The following is a 17248-nucleotide window of genomic DNA, read 5'->3' as shown; positions in this document are numbered from 1 at the left end:
TAGGGTGACTCTCTCGGTTATTTTGGTTGCATGGTGTAGGAGAGGAGAGGAATGGCAGACGTCGAAATAGGCTCGGAGTTGGTTTAAATGCCCGTTTGCCACACCTAGAACCACCCAGGAAGAGAGTAAACGTTGAGGAACTGTCTGCATCACATTGGCCCTGGTACCTGTCTGTTGAGGTGTTGTCTTGACCAGGTCCACTGTGGGTAGCACAGTTTCTTTAGGCTGGGCCCTGAACTGCACACGAGTGAAGAAAGCTGAGCAAAAATGCTAACAGTAACAGAGCTGTGGGTGCCTTGGTTCCCATGCCCATGACTGTGAATTTGGTGTGGCCCTCGGTTCCCATGCTTGTGACTGTGAATTTGGTGTGGCCCTCGGTTCCCATGCTCGTGATGGTGAATTTGGTGTGGCCCTCGGTTCCCATGCTCTTGACTGTGAATTTGGTGTGGCCCTCGGTTTCCATGCTCTTGACTGTGAATTTGGTGTGGCCCTCGGTTCCCCTGCTCGTGACTGTGGATTTGGTGTGGCCCTTGGTTTCCATGCTCGTGACTGTGGATTTGGTGTGGTAGCTGTGCCACATTCTCGCCTCTGTGTCTTTCCCGCAACGGTGGATTGCAGCCTGGGCTTGTAAACCTTTTCTTTCTCGGGTATGTTTGTCGGGCTGTTCTATTACAGCAGCAGAAATGAAACTAGAACAGATGGCGAGAAAAGTAATTGATGCACGTGTCTCCGTTTGCTTCTGTTGCTGTAATGCAAGCTTATACATCAGTCCATCAGGAAGGGCAGCCAGGGCCGCAAGGGCAGAGCTCAGGGCAGGAACCTGGAGGCAGGAACTGAAGCCGAGATCATGGAGGGAACACTGCTTACTGACTTGTTTCTAGGCTCACATTCAGCTTCCTTTCTTTCTTCCCCCCCGCATTTTTTTTTTGACAAATCCTAAGCTTTATTTTATTTGTATATATATATTTTTTTTTGAGACAGGGTTTCTCTGTGTAGCCCTGGCTGTCCTAGAATTCTCTCTGTAGACCAGACTGGCCTTGAACTCACAGATATCGCTTAAGCTTTATTTTAGAAAACAAGAACAACAACCAATCATCGAACAACTTCTCCCTCACTTGGTGACTCTGGGATTGCTCCTTCCGCAGTTCCTAGGGGTCTGGACAGTCTCTCGATGACTTGTTTGGAGCCCTCCTCAGGTAAGCAGCTCAGGTGAGACACCCCATGCAGAGTGATTGAGAAGTAGGAGCCAGGAGGATCAGCCCATTGCTGGCAGGTAGGGAAGACCGGGAGGCGCTCGCCTGAGTTCTCCAGCTCGTCCACAGGCAGCCTGCTGGGCTGCGGCATCTTCTCCATCTCTCATTCTCAACAATGGTGAAGCAGTCGAGGAGGTTGAAGTGACCCAGGTTGGAACTTGGTGGTGTGGGCGTGGCCTGTGCAGAGGTCCTCAGACTGCAGGTGCTCCTCGACACTCTGCTCTAGGCTTCCAGATCAGGAGCTGCTGCTCTTAGTGTTCAAGAGGGAGAGACGCTGCCACCACGAGGAACCTCCACTCCTGCATGTGCAGGTGAAAGACCCAGCTGTGTTCCTTATACAGCCGGGCCTGCCTGCCTAGGGATAGTACTGCCCGCAGTGGATTGGGCCCTCATGCATCAGCTAACAGTAAAAACAAACAAATAAGCAAACAAAAACTCAATAACAATGACAAAAACAAACAAAACAAAAAGGCTGCCCAGACATACTCTCAGGCCAATTTGAAGAAGGGAATTCCTCAGGTGAAGTTCCCTCTTCCCTGGTGTCTTCAGACATGTGTCACGTTGACAGCCAAAGTTAACTGCAACATCCATCCACATTAATCCTGAAAGGTGGGCATTATCTATGCTTACGGTAAATATTCAGGGAGGCAGAGTGCCTTTTCCAAGGTTTCTACTTGTGAATGGCAACACTGAGCTTCCTCTCAGGCTGCCACTTTGCTTCCCTGCATTTCCTCAAGTCTCCTGGAACTTCATTCATCCATCTACTCATTCTTGAACATCCTCAGTTCTGACCATGGGCCGGTATGACACAAGGCCCTGACTTGGCATGGTACAAGGCCCTGGGTCATGCAGTTAGTAGCACAGACTTGCCTGGAGACTGACCAGGTGCACAGGGACAGTTCCTGCCCCACAAGGGCATGATGTTTCACTGGGCAGAGGAGACACATATTCAACCAAGTGTGGGCATCCTGATATGAAATGACCCTGGAGTGACCAGGACTATAAACAGCTATGGGAGATGAGAGCCAAGAGAACTGTGAACCTCGTGGGGAGGGGAAGTCTCCCAGAGAAGCTGGGATTCCAGGGACACATCTGTAGCTGCAGAGAAAAGGACAGACATCATCAAAACAGGCCTAGAGTAGAGTTAACATTGCTCATTGCCATCCTCTTCGCTGTCCCCACTGGGCCTCCCTCTGCTCTGGGTCACCAGATTGACACTGCCAATAATTTTTTAAGTTGTGAAATACTTCAGATATTCAACAGTATGGCAAATAATACCAGAGTCACCCAATGTCCTCCGTTTTGAGTCAGTGATATTCCATTTTACAATATGTGCTCCAGCTCTCAGTCTTTTCGTAGGACAGGAGTTTGGGGGATGGAACGTAGGGCCACACTGTTGCTAGGCAAACACTCTCCCACTACACTGTAGTCATATACACACCCCCTTTTTAAAAATGTGGCGTTTGTTTGTGTGGATGCCACATGTGTGTGTGCAGGGACTCTTGGAGATCAGAAGATGGTGTTAAATTCCTTGGAGCTGTAGTTACAGGTAGTTGAGAGCTCCTGCTGTGCATCCTAGCAATCAAACTTGGGTCCTCTGGAAAAGTAACAAGTGCTCTTCACCACTGAGTCATTTCTTCGGCTCCTTCACAGCCCCTTCATAAGCAAATAGAGAAGTGAACTTATTGGGGGGGGTGGTGAGGTGGGGTGGGAGGGTGATGATTTTGCGTGTACGGGTATGCTCATCTGTGTGTGTGTGTGTGTGTGTGTGTGTGTGTGTAGGGCCCAGGGATCAACCTCAAGTGTAAATCATTGTTCATCTTATTTTTTAAGACAGGATCCCTCACTGAGGCCCTCCCTACCCCAGCACTGAGGTTATAGATGCATACACCAGGCCTGGCTTGTATGTGGGTGTCGGGAATCTGAACTTAGGTCTTCAGGAGCCTTTTACCCACTTTGCCAGCCTTTTACCCACTCCCCAGCCTCTTTTTACTTTGAGACAAGTTCCCACAGAGTTTCCCAGAATGGCCTTGAACTCACTATATTCCAGATAGGCTTTGAACTTGCCATCTTCCTGCCTCAGTCTCCCAAGTACCTGGGACTATGGGCTTGCACCGCCAGGCCCCGCTTCTCTGTTTTCTATAGAAATAGAATATCATGATTTCAGCTGAGTTCCTGTACATCTGTGAACTTCCTCCCCAGAGAACATCATGCTAGAGTCAGTATGACCTGTCCCCACATAGGGCTTCCTGCCGATATTACCCCTACAGTCCACATGTGGCATCGTGTGTATTTTAATGGTTATTACACAGATGCTTATTTTTTTACAAGTTGGCTTTTCTCCTCCTTAGTCATTTTATTTTTCAGCCTTATCCTTGATATGTGGAGCTCTAGTTCTTAAACTTGTCTGCTCTAGGGTGTCCCATCATAGGAATGGATCAAATATTATAGTCTGTTCCTCTGGGGATGCTTTGCCTAGGCTGTTTGCCCATTTCCACCACTGCAGACAGCACTTCAGCAAGTGTCTTCAGACATCTCTTTTTATGCCTGTGTGTAATTTTATATTGTGGAAACCAGCAGTCCAGACGGATTTTTGTCAACTTGACACAAGCTAGAGTTCAATGGGAAGAGGAGCCTCAACTGAGAAAACACCGCATCAGATTTCCCACAGGCAAATTGGAGAGACGTTTTCTTGATTCTAATCGACAAAGGATGGCCCAGCCCACTGGCAGGTGCCCTGGGGATATAAGAAAGCAGGCTGAGAAAGACAGTAAGCAGCCTTCTGCCACGGTCTCTGCTTCAGTTCCTGCCTTGAGTTCCTGTTCTGACTTTCCTTCAGGATGGACTACAACTGTCAGATTTAATAAAGCCTTTCCTCCCCAAGTTGCTTTTGGTCATAATGTCTTATCACATCAATAGAAACCAAACTAAGACACCAGCAAATGGAATTTTGGTGTGCTCTAGTCTGAATGTTTGTGTCCCCCACAAACTCATTTGTGGAAACCTAACCCCTAAGGCAATAGTATTAGAAAACAAGGTCTTTAGGAGGTAATTAGGTCATAGGGACACCATCCTAGGAACAGGATTTGTAGCCAGACTTTCTTTAGACTGCCAGTTCCCAAATAATGACAGGGAGACTTCTTACTAATTATGAAAGCTTGGGCATAGCTTAGACTTGTTCCCAACTACTCTTTTGACTTGAATTGTCCTGTTTATATTAATCTACGTTCTGCCACGTGGCTCGTTACCTCTCATTCATACTGTACATCCGATTCCCTTCTCGTCTCACTGGCGAATCCACATGTCTCAGATTCTTCCCAGAGTTCCTATTTCTGCCTGCAAGTCCCTCCTAATCTCTCCTGCCTAGCTATTGGCCATTCAGCTCTTTATTAAACTAATCAGAAGGTGCCTTAGGCAGAGACACATCTTCACAGATTATCCCACAACAAGGATTTGTGCCCTTATGAAGTGGGCCACTGGGACCTCATTGGCCTCTCCTAAAGAGTGAGGATACAGCAAGAAGTGCCCAGAAGTGCCCATAGGTGCCCCTCACCAGACAGGGAATCTACTCACACCTCAATCTTCATTTCATAGTTTCTAGAACCATGAAAAATAATTTTTCTAATTTTTAAGACATTGGTAAAAAAATATGCAGACCCTTAGTTTTACTAGGTGTAAACACACCATGTCTCTGTGGCTATGGGAATGAACGTGTCTCTATCCCACACCATGTCTCTGTGGCTATGAGAATGAAAGTGTCTCTGGCCCATACCATGTCTCTGTGGCTATGGGAATGAACGTGTCTCTATCCCACACCGTGTCTCTGTGGCTATGAGAATGAAAGTGTCTCTGGCCCATACCATGTCTCTGTGGCTATGGGAATGAATGTGTCTCTGCCCCATACTGTGTCTCTGTGGCTATGGGAATGAAAGTGGCTCTGTTCCACACTGTGTTTCTCTGGCTACGGGAATGAAAATGTCTCTGTGTTCTCACAGCCACTTGACATTGTCAACAGTTTTCTTTTCCTTTCTTCTTTAAAGTAATTTTTTCGTTGTGGAATATTAATTTAAGATCTGTTACATTTGTTTATGCTGTGGAACATTTGTTTAATGATGCAAAGATGTGTTGTATTCTTTTATGTTGCATTTGTTTAACTCTGTGAAGCTGTGTTACTTTGCCTGTCTAAAACACCTGATTGGTCTAATGAAGAGCTGAACAGCCAATAGTGAGGCAGGAGAAAGGATAGGTGGGGCTGGCAGGCAGAGAGAATAAATAGGAGGAGAAACCTGTGGAGAGGGATGAAGGAGCAAGAAAAGAAGGGGCCAGCCACCGGCCACACAGCCACATAGCCAGATACAGAATAAGTTGAGTGCAGTTCCTGGTCACGTACCTCCAACCGGGCCATGAGCTTTAGGTTTGGCTCTCATGAGCCTAGAATCAAGCAGAGCCAGCCACCAGAGCAACACAGAGGACCCAGCTGTAGCTTAGTGTTTAAAGTTTGCTCATATAGTCAAAAAAAAAAAAAAAAAAAAGGCTAAAAGATACTCAGTAAAAGTGGTCCAGACAGAAAACCTCTAAACAGGTTCCAGTGTGTTTTACAACGTGCATAGGCTTAAGAAAGAAAGAATATGGGTATAGACAGTCATAGAAAGAAAGAAATAACTTAAAAATAATAAAATCTTAAAAGATAGAGTAAAAGTAATATAAAAGAAAAAGCCATGTAATGATGAAAACACACAAGGAGTCTGGATTCTATATAGTTTTGTGTTGATTTTGAATTTTTTTGAATACTGATAAGCAAACAACAGCTGCTAAAAGACATGGGATTGAAAGAGAGACTGAGGAAATAAACCAGCCTAGATATTTTAAGAATGCCTTAACTTTAAAATGGAAGTAAAAAATGCTTTGGAGAAATGGTTTTGCTTTTGGTTCCACAGGAGACAAGAGACTGTGGATTCATTCCAGGTTAATATGGATCAAGTTTGACCAAGGGAGACCTCCTGAACCTTGACCGGTGATGTCTACAAAGGTTACCACTGGTCTTCCCCAGCTTGGCCATTATTTTAATTTTTCAGGGACCCCCCAAAGAAATTTTACCCACAGACAACAGGAAGCAGTCTAGAGAAAATGACACCTGTATTCCCAATGAATGGTGTGGGTGGCTGTTGATTATTTGGTGGGTTATGGATGTTTGTTATCATTTAGGGAACTATAGAAATATAGACTGAAAAGACAACTATTGATCTCAGATATTTTGCACTGGCATGGATTTTGGTATATTGATACAGATTTAAAGTCAATATTGTTACATTGCATATATGTTTCTACTCTTGTTTGGGATATTGTGCTTATGCAGCTCATTTAAAAATGCATTCATTTAGAAATGAGGTTAGTAGCTAATCTATAATAATCAAACTTGTAGTCACATTAGGTATGTTTTCAAGATTAAACAGATGTATTTTAGACAGATGGATGATTTTCAAACACTTCAAAGACCTACAGAATATGGCATTTAAGATGCTTAATAATTTAAGGTTTTTCATAACAATGAGACACATCTGCTCTTGGAAGCACCAATTTACTTCTTAGAAGGATGATGGGCATCAAAGAAACTCCATAGGAGTTTGCTGTCATTGTGGCAAGGTTAGCCATTTGGGCAAGAAACTGCTTTTGCCCTGAGTGATTGACAGTATGCTGTATAAACTGGAACTGCAGGACCCTCAGAAAAGTGACTGCTGAACTTTACCAAAACAAGGTGGGATGGTCTTTCGGGGTTCCTGCTTCATGGAAGAGTCTGCTAGATATTCTGTAAGACACAGAGGAAAGTGACTGATGAACTTGCCAATACAAGGCAGGACAGTAGTTCAAATTTCCTGCTTCACTGAAAAGTCTGACAGATACTCTAGGCCTATAGGCTGAAGATGAATGCCCCAATGTTGCAGAGGAACTTTGGGTGTTTGTCCAGGCAGTCAGATGTCTCTGTCATTTCTAGAATTTTGGAAGTTGTTTGCAATGTGCTTCCTGTTCACTCAGGTAATATTATATCCTTCTGGGGTCTTGGATGGAGTTGAAGACTAGATAGTTATAGTTGCAGTTTTCCTTAATTATGATAGAAAGTAAAATAAATATAAAACTTTAGACTCACTGAGATGGAATGGATGATGCAGTATTTTCTCTGTTTGCTAAATACAAATGGACTGAATATTGTAAATGCAATTCTTACTTGATAACTGTTTTTGTTGTATGTAGTTTTACTATGTTAAGGTTAAAACCTTTCATTTTTATTTAGACAAAAGGGGGAAATGTTGTGGAATACTCTTTTAAGATGTGTTCTATTTGTTTATGCTATGGAACATTTGTTTAATGATGCAAAGATGTGTTACATTCCTTTATGTTGCATTTGTTTAACTCTGTGAAGCTGTGTTACTGTGCTTGTCTAAAACACCTGATGGTCTAATAAAGAGCTGAATGGCCAATAGTGAGGCAGGTGAAAGGATACATGGGACTGGCAGGCAGAGAGAATAAATAGGAGGAGAAATCTGGGAAGAGGGATGAAGGAGCAAGAAAAGAAGGGACCAGACACACAGCCACACAGCCACACAGCCACACAGCTACACAGCCACACAGCCACACAGCCACACAGCCACACAGCCAGACACAGAATAAGAAGGAAAGAAAAGATATACAGAAGTAGAGAAAGGTAAAAACCCAGAGGTAAAGGTAGACGGGATCATTTAAGTTAAGAAAAGCTGGCAAGAAACAAGCCAAGCTAAGGCTGGGCATTCATAAGAAAGATTAATACTCTGTATGATTTATCTGGGAGCTGAGTGGCAGGCCCCCCAAAGTGCAAAGAGTAAAAAGTGAAAAAGTCAACTACAGTTTTTGAAATGATTTAATCACTTTTATTTTATATGTATATTTTGCCTGCATATGTGTATGTGCACCTCATGCTTGTCTGGTGCCAAAGGGGACCAGAAGGAATAGGAGTTAAGGATGGTTGCAAGCCACCATGTGGGTACTGGGAACTGAACTCAGGTCCTCTGTAAGAGCAGCAAGTACGCTTAACCAGCGAGCCATCTCTCCAGTCCCTCCTTTTTCTTTTTTAAATTAATTGTGTGTGTGTGTGTGTGTGTGTACAACTTGTAGTAGTCAGTTCTCTCCTTCCACCACATGTGGATCCCAGGAATTAAACTAAATTCATCAGATTTGGTGGCAAATGCCTCTAACTGCTGAGCCATCTTGCCACCCACCCTCCTTTTCTTTTTCTTTTTCAAATCAAGTATTTTCTTTCCATGCAAATAGAGCAGTCTGTTTAACATGGACATCTGACCATTTCCTGTTCCTGTTGATAAGCCTTCCTGTGGGTCCTCCACTCTCTGTCAAACAGGTTGGCAAAGCTTCTTTCTGCTCACCTCTGCAGGCTCCTTCTTCCTCCTGTCTCACACAGCTTGGCCAAGACAGACACATATGCAGGTGTGGACATGTATGTGTGCACTGCATGTATTATTTAACTGAACCAAATTAAAACCATGCTCCTTCCTCCTAAATGCCCCTCTTTGTTGCTGAGCTCTGGAGCAGGCTGGCTGCTGCCTCTCCCCAGACTCCTCCAGCCCTCAGCCCTCACCAACATCTCCCAAGACAGCTTCAGCAAGCATCCCAAACTCCAGTCAGATTCCTTTCCCACACTGCCCTGCTGTCGTGGCCCACAGTACCACAGCTCTCAGAACACTGTCCTGGAGTACGTCTCCCTGACTCACTAGACCACAAACTCCCTGAGAGCAGGGCCCGTGTGGTGCGTCCAACATGTGTGGAATGAATCAGTTTGGTGGTCATCAGGGAGGAAATGAGTCTAAATGCAGCAAGATGAGGTGTAGGGGGTGGAGAAAGCCTAGGATGAATGTGTAAGGAGTGGATGAAGTCTTGAGTGAATGTGTATTGTTATGAGCCCAGCCGTTAGTGGCTCAGACCTATAGGAAAGAGGCAACAACCTTCCCCTTGGGTCAGGCTTAGAGGAATGGCAAAGCCTTCCCCTGGTCCAAGTGTGAATGTTGGCAGTGTGTGTAAAACTAATGATTGCAGCTCTCTCCTTCCAGATGCAGATAGCCAGAGACTGCTCATCCATGAGACCTCCTGTGGAGACAAGCTAGCCCTTCCCCTGTGCTGAGGTTCTGGATTGCTTTGTAGTCGGGGCCTTTCCATCAGAGCACTCCCACCCCACCTGATCCTTCCACCTGTGTGCCTGTCCTCCCACTTCCTTACTGGCCCTAGTCAGGCTTCCAGTATCAAGTCATGCAGGACAGGGTAGTGGGGAACAGTCGGTCAGGCTGGACAGAGAGAGTCATCCAGTCACACTCATAATATCAACTTTCAGATAAGGGAACTGAGGCTCAGTGAGGTTTGTGGCCTAGCCTGAAACCCCATGCTTGGGCTGTGCGGAGCCAGCTCTGCTCGGCCGTCTCCTGACTGCGTGCTAGGTGTTCTCTCCTGCACTGCACTTTGAAGAAGTGGGTCACACCTCAGTAACAGGACGTGACCTGAGTCCTGTTTCCCGTAGTCAGGGACACTAGCCTCCCATCTGTCCTACAAGTCGGGAGCTAAAGACCAGTGTTCCACATGCTTGAAGAAATGAAGGGCCAAGCTAATGACCTGTATGGAGAACCTGCTGTGCATAGACACAGTCTCTTGGGCCTTTAGGCATGTGGTTGTATGTAACTATTTCCATGTGTGCATAGGACAGTCTGAGATAAGGCCGTGCGTCCTCGGTCTCCAAAGCGGTGGATGGAAACTTGGTCGCCGTATGATGGAGGGAAGCATGTGGCCTCTTAGTCCGTTTGGTCCTCTCTGTGGTCTCTGCTCTCTATTCCTGCACAGTAGAGAACTCCACAGAGGGCTGGGCTGGCCCTCAGAGCCATCACACAAAGGTCACTGGAATTGTCCTCACTTCCGAGACTTCCTGGTCTTCTTAGTGTCCATCTTTTGCCCCAGGGTCCCCAGGTGACGTCAGATGGAGCATCTGGTGGGCTGACTCAGGTGCCCGGAAGGCATCAGGTGTCTGAGGGCAGCAGAAAGAAGCAGCTGGCTCCCCTAAGGGGACCTATGAACCGAGCTCAGAGGTCACCCAGGGTGCCCAGGTTCCCTATGGAAAGGGCCAGCAAGCCCAGTTGGCTGCAGGGAATTTGATGAGCACCATCAGCTGCAAACTCCCACAAAACAAACAGAGCTTGATCCAGAGGTCTGAATAATAGCCCCTCCACCAGATGGCTTGCAGGAGCCCTGCCAGAGAGAAGAAAAAAAAACACCTCCTCTGCCCTGAATTTCTTCTTTGTTCTAGACCCGGCTCTTCCAGGATGTCAGCGGGGTGCCCCCACCCTCCTGTGGGCCATCCATTCAGATAGTATCTTGTGTTCAGGGAGATTAAGGCAATTTACCTCAGATTAGGATTTGGGGACATAGAACTGGACAAAGAAGCAGCTTCCTTGTCCCAGCGTGAATCACCACACGCTGAAGGGGTCACACAGCTGCCTACATCTGGGCCTGGAATGCTGGGACAAGGACATTCCCAAGGGGTCTCAGACCCTTATGGTCTAGAACAGGAAGTCATAAGCAAGGCCACCCTGTGTGAGGGCAGACCCTCTGGCCACCTCAGGTCTTTCCTTCAGGTTTGATCTGCTGGGACCCAATGCCAGCTTGTCGTCATGTGAAACTGAAGCTGCGTCCGGGCAGATTTAGCGTCATGGCTCCAAGGAGAGCAATGTTGTAAGATCAAGGCCACTGTGGATTTGAGGCCTTGCCATGTTCCACAGGCAACTTATTTGACACCCGTGAGCCTCAGTTTCTATCTCACTGCTTCAGTGAGAATGGTAGATTGCGTTTGCAGTGCGTGGAGCACAGTATCTGGCTGCAGTAGACAGCATAAACATTGGTTTCCTCCCTCCAGCCCCTGGTCCAAAGCCTTTGTTACCAAGAACCCGGTCCTGTTCCATAAATACCTTCAAAGATCCATGATCTAATCTCTGCTGTTGGCCACACTGCCAGGTACATTCCTTTCCCGCTTTCCCTGAGCAGATCCCTGTATCGACTACATTTTAGCTACTCAGTTCGCCAGCATATAGCTGAGCTTGCTAAGCCACTGCAGGTTCTGTTTGGAAGCCAACGAGGCAGGGTGTGATTACAGCAAAGTTGCGTCAGGCTCCTTTGACCGGCCAGCTGGCTTCGAGAACTTTCCTTTCCTTCTGAGATGAAAAGCCACTTTCAAAAAAAATCTTTACAACCACAATACGTCTATTAACCTGTATAAGTTTGTTGGAATGGTCAGGGGTTTGCTGCACTAACGACTCCTCAGTGTGAACAGGTTATCCTGCGAAATTTGGTTTCACCCTAGCTGGCTGCCAGGTCTCTGTGCACATGGACCTTCTTCAGGAGCTCAGGGCTCACCTTCTAGAATGTTGTCAGTCACTGCTGCAGAGGGGGAGGTGAAGGTGAGTTACACAGCCACAGTCCACTGCACCTGCCCATTCCACGGGCCTAAGCAGAGACCTGCTGCTCAAGTGGAGAAAAAGCAGAGACACTTCTGAGCAGCGCCAGCCTCAGCCACACCAAGGCTCAACATCTCGACGAAAATGGAGGAACCCCTGCGGTAAACAGAACTTTGGAAGCTTCCACCCTGACATTCGCCAAAAAGAGTTTACCAGATGGCTTAAAAACAGACGATGCCCTGACATTTGCGTGGAGCGAATTCCTTGCCTCTCCCTCTGGTCTGCTTCAGCAGGCCTCAGCTGCTGGTGTGCCTGGGGTGTGTTTCACGGGGGGGTGGGGGGTGGGGGTGGGGGTGGGGGTGGGGGGTGGGGTGTGTGTGTCGGGGTGTGTGGCACCGTTGACACGTTCTAGATGGTTACAAAGGACATGTGTGGCTATGACTTCCATGTCTCAGGTTGGCACCAAGTCTACTTCAGGGGTGACTACCACATTTAAAGAGGGTTTTGTTTTGTTTTAGATTTCAAACATCTAATTTTCCTGGAGCTGGAATTAAAGGAAGTTATGAGGTGCCCTACCTGGGCTCTGGGAACTGAACAGGGGTTCTCTGCAGGAGAAGTTCTAGCCCTTCCCTGCCGAGCTATCACTCCAATCCCACAACTACTATATTTAATTGATTACAGCTAATTGTCCCAACGATTTCCCACCTCCTTCTCTTCTGTGCTTTTCACTTCCAGCCTGAGAGGCCACCAGATCTCTGAATCCAACTGCAATGAATATTTGTTTGATTTTTTTCATATGGATTCACAGTTATGAAAAGACTGATTATTTGCCATAAGCATTTATAATAACGTACGTGTGTGTGTGTGTGTGTGTGTGTGTGTGTGCGTGTGTGTGTGTGTGTGTGTGTTCATGTGTGTGACCGAAAGGACAATCTCAGGTGTCATCCCAGGAACTCTGTCCACCTCCGTTGAACAGGATCTCCCATTGGCTGGGAGATCACCAATTAGACTACACTGGCTGTCTATTAAGTCCAAAGGATCCTCTTGTCTCTGACTTCACACTGTGGAATTACAAGCTACCACAGCTGGCATTTTTATGTGGGATCTGGGGATCATCCTTGCAAGGCAAGCACTTAGTGGAGTTGAGCTAGCTCCCATCTCAATATAACAACCTGTCTCATTAAAAACTCTAAAGCCATCTTCCACATACCTCTTCCTACTTAGTAATCCTCCCTACATCCCCACAGCTATTAACAGAACACCCACATTATTCAGAGACGCTGACATGTCCAAGGACACAGCATGCAGATATCAAAGTCAGGGTTTTGAACCTATTTTTTTCCGGCATCAGATGCCGTGGCTTTCCCTTTATCCCAGGGTGACTGGATTTGGACAAAGAGGTCCTGTTTGGAAAGTGAGTTCAAGGGTACTGAACTGCGCTCTGGAAATCTGTGAAAACTCGAGGGAAGATGAGGCTCGGGCCGTGGAGTCTCCTCTCCTGCTGTCATCTCTGCCGGCCAGGACATGGAGCTCGCCAAATCCAGCTCTCACAGGGATGACTTTGGGCATGCATTTGAGGAGCTGCGTGGCCAGAAGTTTTGGTTAATGAGACCTTTATTCGTGGATAAACATTCCCCAGGGTACTCTCAGCAGTTGGCCAGTGTCAGAGCCTGCCCTAGTATGGCCTCAGGCCTCGAGAGTCCCATTAGTGTGCAGTGTGAAGTATGTATTGGGTGAGGAATGTATTCACATGTGAGCTGCTTGTGTGGAGGTGTAAGGTGTACAAGCATGTAAGCTGTATATTTCTGTGTGGGATCCATGTTTGCTTAGCCTTTCCTGTTATAAGATCACCAGATAAAATAGAAGATGCTCAATCATATTTGAATTTCAGTTGAATAAGGAAAATTTTTTTTTAGTGTAAGTGGATGAAAAAAAGAAATAAAAAGGAGAGGATATGACTGGTCCCGGGTTTCGGCACCGGATGAATGGAAAACAGAAATATATATGAAGGGACATGACTGCTCCTAGGTATGGTGGAGGAGAAAGTTTATTACAGATATGTGGGAGAACATAGCCAGAGGCAGAAACATCTGGGAGAGTCCCAGAGTGAACATGACCAGACCGAGCTGTGTGCCATGTGAGGAGACAGGGGAGGGGAGACGGGAGAGAGGGGAACCAGGTGCAGCATCCAGGAGGCCCAAAGGAGAGCAGACAAAAAAGACCAGGTAGCCAAAATGGCCAGATTATATAGGGAAGGACAGCCCAGCCCCTGGGCTGGAGACATTTGGTGTGGGGATATGCCAGCAAGGAGGGCCCTGTAACAGGTAGGGACTAAAGGATGCAGAGAGAGCCTGGTGGCCAGAGTCCGCTTTGATATGTTAAATAGGCACCGAAGCCATTTGTCCCAAGTTTGAGACCTAACAGTAAGTATGTCCAGTTTCCTATGGGACATCCTTATACTGAAGAAAAGTATCATCTGCAGGTCAGATGTAACCAGTGCCCGAGTTTCTATCTTCTGCACCTGACAGGAAGATCTACATGCAGCTGTGTCAATGGCACCGTCTCAGGACTCATGAGTTGTATTTGTCTAAGTGTCTCTGGGTGTGTAGAGGGGTTTATGTGCTCATGTACCTGGTTGATAAGGTGTTAGCAGTGAGAGCCAGCAGCTCCACCATTCCCAACTCATCTCCTCTCAGGCCAACTTCTTGGAGTAAAAGGGAACTGGATGGGCCGTGACACCAGGCCAGGGAACCTGGACTTTCCCAGCACCCTACATGACATGTAACAGACATTCTGTGGTGTTCATGGCATCAACATGGGCACGTGTGTGTGTGTGTGTGTGTGTGTGTGTGTGTGTGTGTGTGTGAATGAGAGAGGTGAGAACAGGAAGAGGAGAGGAAAGGAGCAAAGGAGGAGAAGCCTAGGGATGAGGCTGGCCTCAGCTATTTGGGGAACCCTTGAGTTTGAGGTAACTGTAGGACTTTGGGGGAAGCGTCCAGCAGGCTGTGGCCTTGGGCCAGTTCAGACCGGAAGTCTAGGCTGGAGAAAGAGATTCAGGGGTGTGAGTGGGAAAGATAGGGAGATGACAGAAGCCCCAGCAGAGGGGCAATGCTCAGATCTTCAGAGGACAAGGTAAACTAGGAGGGCAGTGGCCGGCCGGGAAGGAGGCTTAGGGACAGCAGCATTTGGAAAACTGGAAGAGAGTATCTGAGGTCCCAGGGCTGCTGGGGGCTGGACGAGGTGCTCACATGCCTGGTAGCCCTGAAGGGGCCAGACGAGGAGTGATTCAGAGCAGTGAGAAAGCATCGGCTGGTTGGGTTCCGGCTGAGCCTAGGGTCTTTGGACTCCCAGCTGTTCAGTGTTAATTGCTGGATCACAGGAGATGGGCAGTGGGGGTGGGGTAGAGGATGCTCAGAGGCACAGGTGCACAAGTAGAATAGAAGGATTGAATATTCTGCCAAGTGGGACAGCTGTATAGGGGCATCCTGGCTACCCCTGGGGCTGCCAGTGTCTGTTCTGTGCCCAGATATAGCTCTATGTTGAAATAGCATCTGGTAAATGATGGTATAGAGAGGCCTAGCACAATGCCTGAAATATATTAGGTGTTTAATAAATGTGTTTCCAGCTTTCTTTTCAGGGTGTAAAGGCACCTCAGAAGTTTCTAGGAAATTCCTCTCCTGAACACAGTTTTTCTGTGTAGGAAGTCAGATTTTTCTCTTTGTTGACAAGACATGTCTTTTCTGCCATTAAATTCCTGGGAATTTCAAAGCCACCAGCCCAACAGTTTAGTTCAGGGGACAGTGGAGCCTGAGTGAACAATGGCGATCCCAGGGGACAGCTCTGATCAGGGTCACCCCTGCTAGCCTCCCCTTCCTTCCGATGTGGCCTAGTCATCTGTCGGGAGCTGGGGGCTTCTCATGGGGCTGGCTCACCGTGTATGCTGTGTAAATGTTTGTCTTGATTATTTTTGTTATTACTGTCCCTGGGCCTGGTGTTTCCTGAAATTGAATCATTTCAGTGACTCTATAGTTTAGTTTATTTTAGTTAATCCAAGCCTCAGGCTGACACCTCAGTGGCCCTGGGTTCCCAAGGCAGGGAAGATTAATTCCAACACAATCTCCTTCCGGTTCTTTGAAACCCTCACAGTGCAGGGGAAAGCGGGCTGGCTTCAAGAGCTCACTTGGTTTAGATAAACATTTGGCCTGTGTGTGCACATAGTCATCGGGCACCTTCCCTAGGTTCTGAGCCTCAGGAGTCTGTATATGAATTTGGTCATTGACTTAGATACCTGTTTGTTTCTCCCCAAATGTCACACAGGCCAGGCTCTATCCCTTTTTGGTTTACTGCTGAAAATTCATTGCTGGAACACTCTTTGTCACATGGTTAACGGCTCAGGACATAGTTGATGAATGAATGAGTTGAATGAATGATGCCAGAGTCAGATACAATCCTGGCTGTTCACAACCACGTGGTCCAGAATGCCCTCATTCCATTCCCATTTCCCAACATCTAGCTGAAATTCACACCAGACCAATATGACTGCCCAGCAGCTTGATAAACACGCCTCAGTGGCCACAGGAGCCTGGCAGGAGGGGTGACATTCCACTGGGAACACAGCCACTGTGTGGTAGGTGAGGGGACATGTCATCTGGTTGGGCAGAGTTGGAAGGAGGGACACAGATGAGACATGTCCATGAGGTGGAAAGCCTAGGCTCGGCAGGCCAGCCTGGCTGTGCAGGCTGCTGGGGTACCAGCTCCATCAGGGCAGGCATGGTGTCTGCCTCATCCACCGCGTGTACAACACGGCATCAAGCACAGGGAAGACTCTTAACGAGCTGTAGAGTGGGGGCCTGGGAAGGCACCTCGGTTGGTAGAGTGTTTGCCTAACATATGTGAAGCCCTGGATATGATACTCAGCATCACGTAAACTAGGCATGGTGGTACATGTCAATAATCCCTGCATCCAGGAAGGTCAAGGTCATCCTCAGTGAGGCCAGCCTGGGATATATGAGACCATGTCTCCAAAAAAGAAAAGAAAAAAAAAAATGGAGAATGAGAAGAGGTGACTTGAGATTAGAAAGAAACTGTTGGGTGGGTTGCTTAGCAACCTTCCGGGGTTCGCTGCCTCCTTCCACCCCAACCTTCCACCCACCTCCATAGCACTCTACTATATGAACTTATAGTTTGGGCTGGGGTACTTCTTAGTGATGGGGTGCCCTTTCCCACTAGGTGAGCAGCCAGCCTTAGGGTAACAATACAGGCAGAAGGTACCAGGAAAAGGCCCTGACCTTGAAGTCAGAGAGGCAGGTTGACCATCATTGTCCTGCCAGGCGTCCTTGGGCAGGGTCGTATCGTTATTGCAAGTATGGAGTCTGATGTCTTTGACATCTGTACCTCCACCATGTTTGACGAATGAGACGACATTGGACCTCCCTCTCACGGTTCTCAGGGGACAGAAAGACTCGTGAGATAACCTTGTCTCGCTTGGCAGATTCATACACGCTCAGTGAAAGCCAGCCG

The sequence above is a fragment of the Peromyscus californicus genome, unplaced genomic scaffold (genome assembly GCF_007827085.1).
Source record: "Peromyscus californicus insignis strain IS unplaced genomic scaffold, ASM782708v3 Scaffold_5__1_contigs__length_169319896, whole genome shotgun sequence".
In the NCBI taxonomy this organism is placed as follows: Eukaryota; Metazoa; Chordata; class Mammalia; order Rodentia; family Cricetidae; genus Peromyscus; species Peromyscus californicus.
Note: the sequence above shows the minus strand (reverse complement) of the source record.